The sequence below is a fragment of the Benincasa hispida genome, chromosome 4 (genome assembly GCF_009727055.1).
Source record: "Benincasa hispida cultivar B227 chromosome 4, ASM972705v1, whole genome shotgun sequence".
Lineage (NCBI taxonomy): Eukaryota > Viridiplantae > Streptophyta > Magnoliopsida > Cucurbitales > Cucurbitaceae > Benincasa > Benincasa hispida.
In genome coordinates, this window is record NC_052352.1 from 58701980 (window position 1) to 58714552 (window position 12573).

The window sequence follows — 12573 nt, forward strand, 5'->3', positions numbered from 1 at the left end:
TAGTTCCTTCATGAGTAATTTCTAATTTATCCCATATCTCTTTAGCGGTTTTGCAAATAGACACTCTATTATACTCGACTTCATTCAAAGCACAATATAAGCAATTAATAGCTTTGGCATTTAAAGAGCATGCTTTCTTTTCATTTATTGACCATTCTTCCTTGGGTTTTATAATGCTAACACTATCAATATTTTTTGTTAGAATTTTAAAACCTTCCTCAACAATATCCCATAAATCATAATCAATAGAAAACAAGAAAAATCTCATTCTATTTTTTCAATAACTATAATTAGTACCATTAAAGAAACGAGACTTTGTAATAGATTGACTATCTGTAAAAAGGATAAAACCTAAAGTTGTCATAGCTCAAAAACAATTAAGTAAATATTTCAAGAAGAGCAACCTGCTCTGATGCCAATTGTTGGATCGATATGGCAATCCTATAGGAGGTGAATAGGGTTTAATTAAACATTTTTTTCTAAATTAACCCAATTAAACTAATTAATACACTTTTTATAAATAATAAGAAAAATTCAAATTATGCAACAAATAAGATGACAAAAGATGTGATAATTTAATTCTATCAAATTTTAGCAAATAAATAAGAACAAACTAAAACATACAATAAATTGCTTAAATTAATTACAAAGAATAAAAAGGAAAGAGTTAGAGAAGAAGACACCGTAATTTTTATAATGGTTTGGTCAAACTCGACCTACTCCACTCCCCAAGCGCCCTCTTGAGAATTTGAATAAAATCTTTCTGACTCTTTCCACAGATTAGAGCCCAACCGTTACACCACTGCTCCTTTTCTGGTTTCAAGAACAAACCCGATCCTTTCCACGGTTAGGATCAAACCGTTACAAATGTTGGAATTTTTTAAGAACACAATACAACTCTCACTAGAGTGGATTTACAAGTTTAAGCACTCAACAAGTTTATCCTCACAATACAATAACACTCTCTCAAGAATAAGATGAAAAGAAAATTTGGAAACTTAGAAAGAGCAACAATGGAACTTTTAAGTTTTGGAGGATTATGAAATGTAAAATTTGTAGATTTAAAAATTGAAGAGGAAGATGGTTTATATAGAGATGAAAAAAATTTTAGAAACTACAATTAATTTGGACCATTGGATTTTGGAAAAGAAAAATCAATGGTGGAGATTTTAAACTAAACTAGTCGTTAGATACAAACAAAATATAATATTAAATTTATTTTCTTTTGAAATTCATTTTCTTTTTAAAATTAATCCAACAAATAAAATAAACATATCATGTGTCAAAAATTAGCCGTTAGACACAAACATAAAATAATATTTAATTCATTTTTCTTTTAATTCATTTTCTTTTTAAATTCATTCTCTTTAAAGTTTTAAATCAATCCAAAAATCAAAAGTCCATCATATATTAATCTCTTAATGATCCACTATTCAACCAATATGCTGCCACATGTCTACATGCAAATAGTCTGGTTATGCCACGTCGTCCACCACGGTATTTTCTCTATAGACTTGTTTCGGTCATATCGTCTTCGTTTTAGCTCTGATTTGAGTGATTCAAGAGGTGTTAGAATCGTTGTTCCGAGCTCTACGTTATGGACATATTAAAATACTAAGATTTTCAGTAATTAAAAATTGGGTTTGTTATCATCAAAACATTGATTAATTAATTAATTTGAGATTAAGGGCCAAAAAGCCAACGGTTGGGGGGTACGGTTTTGGATACATATGGGTCTACGGTGGTCGGAGATACAGAGAGTAGTTTTGAGGCGCGGTTGTCGGAGTTTATGGATGGTGAAAGAGGTTGGAGGTGGCCTACAGTGTCATAGGAGTTGCTCGAGATCTGGGGTCTTATACAGGCAGTGGAGCCTAAGGTGAGGAGGGAGGATTATTGAGTTGTGGTGCCAAGTGCGAGTGGTCGATTTTCAATTGCTAGTGCGTGGGATCATTTGCATCCTCGTCATCCTAGGGTGTCTTGGGGAGGTCTTTTGTGGTCTAGGGTGGTGTCCCGCGTCATTCTTTCTGTGCGTGGTTAGAAATGAGGGACAGGCTGGGCACGCAGGATTGGTTGAGAAGGTGGGGTGTATCGTCGGAGGGGGGTGTCTTTTGTGTGGGGGAGGTCTGGAGTTGTGGGATCGTCTATTTTTTTAGTGTGAGTTTAGTAGGCGTGAATGTGTCTGTTGAACAGACGCATTCAGTGGGCGTCAGAAAGTGAATTATCAACTCACTCTGAATGCGTCTGTTCAACAGAGTGAGTTGACAACTCACTTTCTGACGCCTTCTGAATGTGTCTGTTCAACAGACGCATTCTGACCTGACTCCACTTTTGTCTTCTTCTCATTCCACTTTTGTCTTCCTCCCCTTCATTCCCAACTTAAAACCCCTAAACAAACTTCATTTTTTCATCTTCTTCCTTCACAAACAACAAACACCCGAATTCTATTTCCTTCCTTTCATTTCTTCATCTTTTTTCCTTTACAAATAACAAACACCTGAATCCTATTTTCTTTGCTTCATTTCTTCACCTTCTTCCTTTATTTTCAAATACCGATCATCTTCTGCCTTCATTTTCAAACAACAAAGAATCAAACTTTCATCTTCATATTTTCTCTTCATATTTTCTTCCCATTTCAAATTTAATGGTCATCTTAATTTCTAACTTCACATTATTAATTTGTTTTAGTGTAGTATTTTATTTGGTAAGTTGATATATTTTCTTTATTTAACAAAAAATTAAAATTTTGATAATCTTTACTGATTTTTTTAATGTTTATTTTGTTTACGATGGATATTATATTGAAGAAAAGTTCTACAAACCATCATTCAAAGTTTTTTTGGTAACGTGCAATATTTTTCTTTTAATAAGTTGATATATTTTTTATAGTGGGTTAATTTCTTTTGTATTGATTCTCATAATTTTTTTTATATTAGTTTAATTTCATACATTTTCATAAAAGAGAATTACATGTGATTAACATTGTGTTATATATATTCGGTTTAACTATTAAAAAGAGGTTATTAGACTTATTAGACTTCTAAATGATTCTAGATTCTTTTTTTTTAAAAAAAAAAAAATCACTAAGTCAATGACCTAATAAATTCAAAATAAATGTATTAAAGGGTTAATTGGAAAAACAAGGAACTTTACAAAGATAATTAGACAAAAAGTCACTTTTAAAAATATTTAGATAAATAGGATATTATTTTTGTTCATATTGAAATGAGTAGCTTTAAAAGAGAAAAATTTTACATTTGAAATCATTAATAATTTATTTTTCTCTTATTTTTTAGCATCAAAAAAAAAAAAAAAAAAAAAAAAACCACATTTTCTCCATACTTTTAGTAAAAATAATCTAACTCAAATTTTTAAAAATCAAAATTTATTTTTAATTCACATTCAAAGAAAAAATCTAATGTTATCTAAAAATCAATCATTCATATCAAATACCTATCTATATCTATCACACATAAAAGAAAAAGATTTGCAATTAGGAGCATAATCAAACATATTTTTTCATTTTGTCAAAATTTTAAAATTTATTAGTAGTTTTAAATGTAAAATAAAAAAAATGTTCCTAATGGAAAAATTAGTGATATTACTTTATTTTGTAGAGAAAAGAAAAAAAAAACTAAAACCAATGATATATCTTTTTTATAAAAAGAATTAAAGAAAGAAAATGAAATCTAAAAATAGGTATTTAAATAAGAATTTAAAGTTAATAGTGGTACTGGTGTAAATTACATCCTTTATTTGTTTACATGAGTAAATGTTTATATCTTATAACCTATTATTCAACATAATGTAATAAATCAAGCATTAAATTCTACACAAACCTATGCTATTAAATGTTTAATGATAAATGGATTAAAGCAAAAATAAATATGGAATAGGATTTTAACGTCAAATTTGTATCTTCGGTTTTCTAGAGTCTATATTATTGAAAAGAGATTAGATGATATTGAACAAACCTAAAAATTAAAAATTAGTTAAATCCCATGTGATTGACTTAGGAAATTTTTTTTAAAAAAATGTATACATATAAACATTTTATTTTATAATGGATTAATTGGAGAATTTATTTTATAGTGGATTAGTTGGAGAATTTATTTTATAGTCGGTTAATTGAAAGTTTTATTTCTTAGATGAAACAAAAATGTAAAATATCCAAAAAAAATTTATTTTGTTTACAATGACTATTATTTAGAAAAACTCTACCAATTAAGTCATTCAAAGGTTATGTATATAGTTATTTACTATTATTTAGAATAATGTATTGATTATTGAATATTAAATGTTTGAATGTTAATGTTAATATTATTGTTAGTATTATTGTTATTGTTATGATTAAAAAACAAAGATTCGTGTCAATATAAAAGAATATTTATCATTGACTTATGATCAAATGATGTTGCATGTTTTTAGTAACAATATTTATTATGATTTTGTACTTATTTTTTTATTATTATTTTGTTTGAAGGTGGATATTATTTTTTTAAAAAAAGCATTCCGTCATTTTAAAAAAAACATTCCTTTATAAAAATAGTAATAACACATTAATATAGTTAGCCTAATATATACTTCATTTTGAGTGTAATTTTTTTTTTTTAATATAGTTGGCCTAATATATACTTACATATATTATGATAAATATCAAATTGCATTGGCCAAACTATGGATGTTGTGGAATTTTTATGTTATATGCATGGAAACATTGTTAATGGGCCAAACGGGATAGAATATGATAGGCAACCATCTCTTCGTATAAACATGCATCGTGAAGTTGATTTCAACACATTAATCGATGGATTATGTGATGCATTATCCATAAATAGAGATGATGGGGTATAGATAATATTTAGATATGGTAGTTATTTAGCAGGATCTACTTTCTATATCCCTATCTCATTACGGATTGAGGCTGATGTACGGTTCATAATGAGCAACGCTCCATACCCTCCAAATAGAGTTGAACTGTATATATCCCAACCCAATGTCCCAAGTTCAGCTTCAACGAGAGAAGAAGTTGAAACTACTATTGAGTTGGAAAGTCATAATGTGGAGGATGAACATTGTAATCCAACTATTGCCACAAATGACGAAGAAGTTGAAATAGACGATGATGATATTGATCTAGATCAACTACCTGGTCAATTTTATGGCGTTCATGAAGTCCCTGAAACATTTACTGAGATAGACCTGAATGACATGAACATTGAACCCGATTCTACAACGGGGGAAGACAGTAATATGAGGTCTGATTCACTGCTTAAGGGGATGATATTCAATTCCAAATTGGATTTAAAAAATGCAGTAAAAAACTATTCAATCATTCGACATCAAAATTTTGAAGACATTGAGTCGAAGAAAACAACATGGGATGTTAGGTGTAAAAGATATGGTAATAGGTGCACGTGGAGACTTCACACTGTTTACCGTAAAAAACACGGTAAATTTGAACTTACCTAGTATAATGGCCCTCATTTCTGTGTGTATGCAAGACTGAGTCAGGATCACAAATCAATTGGACTAGATCCAATTACATCTGGGGTAAGCAGCATAGTTAAAAAAACAATCGTCAGTTGATATCAAAACATTACAAGATATTATCTTGAAAAAGTATGGTTATTCTGTTAGTTACTGGAAAGTGTGGGACAGAAGAAGAAAAACAATTGCGAAGATATTCGGAGATTGGATCGAATCATACAATTTTTTGCCTAGATGGATGAATATCTTACAAATCATGAACCCCGGTATAATTATCCATTGGAGGCTAAACGAGGTGGATTGTGATGAAAGGATTGTCATGTTCAATAGCATGTTTTGGTCGTTTGGACATATTACTGAGGGTTTCAAGCATTGCAGGCCGCTACTTCAAATTGATGGAACCCATTCGTATGGAAAGTATGAAGGAACATTATTAATAGCTACCTCAGTCGATGCAAATGGTCACGTCTATCCAGTTGCATATGCTATTGTAGCGGAGGAAAGTGCTGATTCATGGGGCTGGTTTTTGAGAAATTTATGGGATTATGTGGTGCATAGAAGGGAGGGAATGTGTCTAATTTCAGATAGACACAAAGACATTATATCTGTCGTCAGAAACTCTAACAACGGTTAGGTTGGAGTACACTATAGATTCTGCTTGCGACATGCGGCGAGTAATTTTAACAACAAGTATAAAAATAGTCTATTGAAGAGCTTGTGTATAGTGTAGGATCAAAATTTCAAGTTCGAAATTTAATGACTGTATGGTCGAACTTCAAATAACAAACCCTAATTACTTACGATATTTTGCTTCCATAGATCCTAAGCAATGGACACAGTCACATGTGGTGGTCATCGTTATGGATGGCTAACCACAAATGTGGCTGAAAGTATAAATGTTGTTCTAAAAGAAGCCAGAAAGCTACCCATCACTGCACTAGTCCAAGCAACATTCTATCGAATTATTGCTTATTTCGCTGCTCATTATGTAAAAATAGAGACTACTCTTGAATCAGGAGAGTGTTTCACAAGGTAAATTATTCACATCTTAGTTACCCACGTTTTTATACTAACTGTAGAAGTATTCTAACTAATTTTCGTATTTGTCATAGGTATGTGATAAAGAAAATAACTCGTTGAGAACAACATGCAACTAAACATTCCGTCAACATATTTGACCATCGAACAGGGTTGTGTGATGTCACCACCTCAATCAACCCAATAACACTAAAGGGTGGAACCACACACCGAATAAAATTAAATGAAAGAACATGCACATGCAATAAGTGGCCGAGTTATGGAATCCCTTGTTCTCACGCTATGGTTGCATGTAAGACCATTGAGGTAGACTACTTTTAGTACATTGAAGACTATTACAAAATTCCCACTTATTTGGCATATTATTCAACCTAATTTGAGCACATTCCTGATAAAAAATGTTGGTCTGATCCTAACTTCCCCACTATTTATCTGGGCGAATCACGAGTTAGAAAAGTTGGCAGACCGTGTTCTCGCATGCAAAACGAGATGGATTGGAGGGAACGTTACAAGACACGGTGCACAATTTGCAGACAAGAAGAGCATAATAGACGAAGTTGTCCCAATCGAACTCTTGATGTGACTTGGTTATTTATTTGTAATTGTCCTTATTGATTGTAACTTCTTTTACTTATTTATTTATTGACTTCTTCTTGTAACTTTTTTTGTAATTGATAACAGTGAAGGGTATATTCCTTACTAATTGTAATTGTATTTATTGATTGTAATCACATTGATTTTTAATAAATATTTAAGTTAAATTTAGTATTATTTTTATGGGATCAGATGGATGAGGATGTTACCACAGGGCCGTACAACTAATCGGTTTTGTACTTATAGCGCAGCCATAGATTCAAAGTTATTTGGGAAGACGAGCATATTGATGCTATGCATTGTCAGCAACGAGAGGCTGTTATTCGAAGGCAAGAAGACCCAGGCTCTTGTATATTGAATTATCTACGAGCTGCAAGATTCTACAGAGTCTCTTGTATCAAATTTATACAACTAGACTGGCATCTGATAACGACATTAGTGGAACGATGACGTTAGGAGACACACACTTTCCACATGTTGCATGGAGAGTGTATGATTACACTTTAAGATGTAGCTATCCAATTTGGACTTTGAATGAATAGAATACCATTGATCGGGTCATTAAATTATGACTGAAACAACTTTGTGCCCTTCTATTAGGCATAACCACAAATGACATCGTTCTTAAGGGAGGAATGTCTTAGCCTGCCATGGTTAACTGATCAATTCAACAACTTTGCCCATCTACCAAATAATGCAGATGAAGAGAAACTGCAATGATATGCTTGAGCATATATTCTCATGTTGATTGGAGGATTGGTATTTTCCGACAAACCAAACATCAGAGTGCACCTAATGTATCTTCCTCTCTTAGTAGATTTTGGTGTTGCTGGGACTTACAGTTGGGGGGTTGGATGTCTTGCATGGTTATATAGGCAACTATGCAAGGGTGCAGTTATAGATGACAAAGACATTGTAGGCCCACTTCTATTGTTGCAGATTTGGGCATGGGATCAATTCCCTCTTTTAGCACCTCGACGACTCCATCGATATGAGAACAACTTAGGTGACAGACCACTTGCAGTACGGTAAGCATATTTACCTCATTATTGTTGTGTTCATTATGAGATACTAATAACTAAAATTCAACTTGTGATTGTTGTAGATAGAATGATAACTATTCTGCAATTAGAGCATCGGTGCATGTTCTAGTACAGTATAGGTACATACTGGATACGCATATGCCTAACCAGATAATATTTTATTCATTCATATATCATGTATTGATAATGTTTCAATCTTCTGGTTCATTCATATTTTGACACATATGTATGCAGATTATTTGGGAGCCATACAATCATCTCATCCAACTATTGTCGCCATATTGTCTCAATGTGGCAATCGTGGACACTATGTGACTCAACATGATTGATCTAGGTGTAATAGAGGATCTTCTTCTAGTTGTGAATAAAAAAAAATTGTACATATAATTAAATTTATTAATGAAATTCAAACACGAAAATGCACTTGCAGTCTACAACACATCCTAAAGAACCTTGAATATTATTTACAATAGTCGAAAGTTAGTATCTATATTTTTGCATAAGTTTCTAACAACTTTAAACAAAAACAATAATTTGAAAATAAAAATTAATATTGAGTATATCAAATCAATCATAGAAATTTTTTAATCTCAAAGTAACATTATTGTTTATAAGGTTAAAAAACTAGTAATATATTACTATTAAAATAAAAAACGAGATTAGTGAGATAGTTGATTTTAGGTAACAATGATTTAACATTAAACAAATGAAATATTATTAACTGTAAAAAAGCATAAGTAAGAAAGAGTGAATTTGAGGGTTGTTAAAAGAATGAAAAAAATAAAAGGAAAAATGTTTTTTTTTTTTTTAATTATTATTTATGAACGCCTCTTCAAAAGACGCATTTTTTTTAATGAGTCGTCTCTTCAAGAGATGCATTCATGCGCGGAAAAAAATAATAAAATAATCCAAAATGCATCTCTTCAAGAGACGCATTCGGATAAAGACAAAAAAAACACCCCTTTTACCTTAATAAGTTGAAAACTACCTCTTTTACTTAATTGAAAATAAAATTCAACCCCAAAAATCTAATTAACCCTGAGAATACGTTAACTAATAAATTTGACATATCAATCACATGATTTATTTTATGAATTGTATAACTATTGTACTTTATATTTTATATATCAATTGTATATCAAATACCAATTGATTAACATATGAAATATAAAGTATATCACATATACTATTGATAAATCTCATTGATGTATCAATAAAGATAAAATTAGAATAATAAAAATAGAAATTAGGTTTATACTTTTTGCTCTGCATGCAATTTTTTTAAAATGATTATTTCTAGTACTACTAAATATATTTTTTTTTTTGTCTAATCCTCCAACGGCTCCTTTTTAAAACCTTTTTTGATGAGTGGTGTGTTATAAACAAAAGTTTTAAACGACAAATAAGAAAACCAAAAATTGTCGCAAACTTTAACAAATTCATGCACACCCCAACAATATAAACCAAAATATTATTTAACCTTTTACTTCCTTTTTAGTCTAAGTGCCACCCGAGGCATATTTGGGTCGGTTGGACAGTCTCATCCAAATACCAATTTCAAAATGGATTATTATAGATTCAATCCCTTTTCATAATTTATTTTTATAAATTTTTAATTTTTTTTATATTTTTAAAAGATTTAATAGATTTTTGGACTAAAATAACCTTGAATATAGTGGATGAAAATTTTCATATTTACGAAATATCTTAATGTAGGAGAAAGAAAATGCATTTATTTATTGTGATTTTATTCCTTTTGTTTAGTTGTATAGAGAAAATGTATTACGTTGGTTTCATGCATCAACTTATTGATTTATGGATTCATGTATATACCTTAGTGAAAATATCCTAACCAATATATGAAATATAAATTAGAGTTTGACTCAATGTTTGACATAAATCACAGTATAAACAAATATATGAAATTTATCACGGTATATAAATCACATATTAGCTTAATTTCAACATAAATCATAGTATATATCATAAGTTTCATTTACATCACATTATATATATTATATATACTATTTAAGTAGTAAAAAAATCTCAAAAAATCAAAATGTATATATATCATAATACATGAAGTCTAAATAATAATATAAAAAAAATCTCAATTATATCAAATAAACGAATACATATATCACAATATATATTAAATTTCCTATAAAGCTAAAAAAAAAAAGAAAAAGAAAAAGAAAAAGTGTATATATATATGTGGAAAATTGTAGGTATTTGAAAAATATTATGATTTAATATATTTTTTCTAAAAAAACGCATCTCATTTTAAATTCTTTTTTTCTTTCCTATTTAAAAAAAAACGTGTGATTAATTTATTGTTGGAGCGAAATAGTAATTTGACACTAATTTTGTGGTGATTTTTAAAAGAGTTAGACATTCTTATGAATAAGGAAAAACTTGAATATTAATAAAGTATAGATCCCTTATTAGGTCTTGGTACATAGAAAGTCCATTTCAAAATATTATATTATATTAGATATATAATTTAACTTTTTAAATAGATGTGTGCTAAAGCTAAACTTTTTATAATATACTATATTGTATATTATTGTAAATTTTATAGAAAAATTATTAAATTTTTATTCAAAATACCACAATTCAAGACAAATGTTTTAATGACAAAATTATTTAAAATATTTTTAAAAAAATGAAATGTTATTACCTATCAATGATAGACACTGATAGACACTAATTAATGTCTATCCATGTCTATCAGTGTCTGTCACTAATAAACAATAACATTTCTTATATTTACAAATAAATTAACTTATTTTTCTATATTTGAAAACATCACTTAATTCAATTAATTTTTAATCAAATTTATTCTAAAATAAATTCTCTTTACAAAAAAGTTCAATTTTTTTAAACTTTCAAGCAATGACATGTTTGAAAGTGTTTCTAAATAGTTAAAATCAAGTTTATCATTTTCAAAATCACTCATAAAATGTCTTTAATCATTCAAAATCAACTTTAATATTATCAAAAATGTGTTTAGAAGTATAAATTGAAAATTAAATTGATATTGTGATAAATTTAATAAATGTATTTTTTAGTGATATTAGTCAATTTCAAAATGACTCTCAAACATGCACTAAATAATATTGCTTATTAGAGCTTTAGTTGCACATTTTACTTCATTAATTATTCACATGGCTTTTAAAATTTTTAAAAAATATATAATATCATTACAAATAGCAGTTAACGGCAAGGTATTAAATATATGAACAATTTGGGAAAATTATTTCAAATAGTAAAACTGTTGAAAATATTTACAAGATATAACAAAATTTTTGAATTATCAATGATAGACACTGATAGACTTCTTTCAGTATCTATCAGTGATATTGATAGACACTGAAAGAAGTCTATCAGTGTCTATCAATATTATTGACAGACATTGATAGAAATCTATTAGTATTTATTAGCGTCTATCATTGATAGTTCTAAAATTTTGCTATATTTTGTAAATATTTTAGTTTATTTTCTATATTTAAAAACAACCCAATAATTTGTCATCGTTTTTCCATTTAAAATCGAACTAAACATAATAAAAATAGGAAAATTATTTCAAATGGTAAAGCTGTTGAAAATATTTACAAGATATAACAAGTTTGTCCAAGTATTAATGATAGACGTTGATAGATACTAATAGACTTCTATCAGTGTCTATCAATATCACTGATAGATACTAATAGAAGTCTATCAGTGTCTATCAGCGTCTATAATTAATAGTTCTAAAATTTTGTCATATTTTGTAAATATTTTAACTTATTTTTCTATATTTAAAAACAACCCATAAAAATATCTGTCACTAATAATATGAAATGGTTGCAAATTGAAAACAACTAATGAACGAAATATTTGCAAATTCAATAAAATAATAAGATATTTGCTCGATTACTTAGATAAAATATTTATTTATTAAATCTCTTATTTTATAAATTAACCCTTTCTATAAATATCCATCAATATTTTCATAAAATTGAAACCATAATAATGGAAGGAGAATCCAGAAGTTTGAAACAAGAGTTTGAAAAAACAAAAGTAGAAATTAATTATAAGTTTAGTTTCTACCTTTAACGTCTTTCTTTAAAGTTTATAGGAAATTTTCAAAATATCTAATAGATTTTTAAATTTCCAATTTCACGTGTCTACAAATTCTTAAAATTTTAAGAACGTGGAGTAGATCTTTTTTTGAAAAAAATGTGGAGTAAGTTTTAAATTTTCAATTCTACGTCGAATATACTATTTTCAATATAGTTTTACAGTTGATTGATCTAAGACATTAAATCATCAAATTTCATAACTAATATATTAATACATATCTTCTTTAAGAAAATGAATATGTTATCATTGTTAATTCTACTCTTCGCCCAATTCAAAAGGCTTTGTG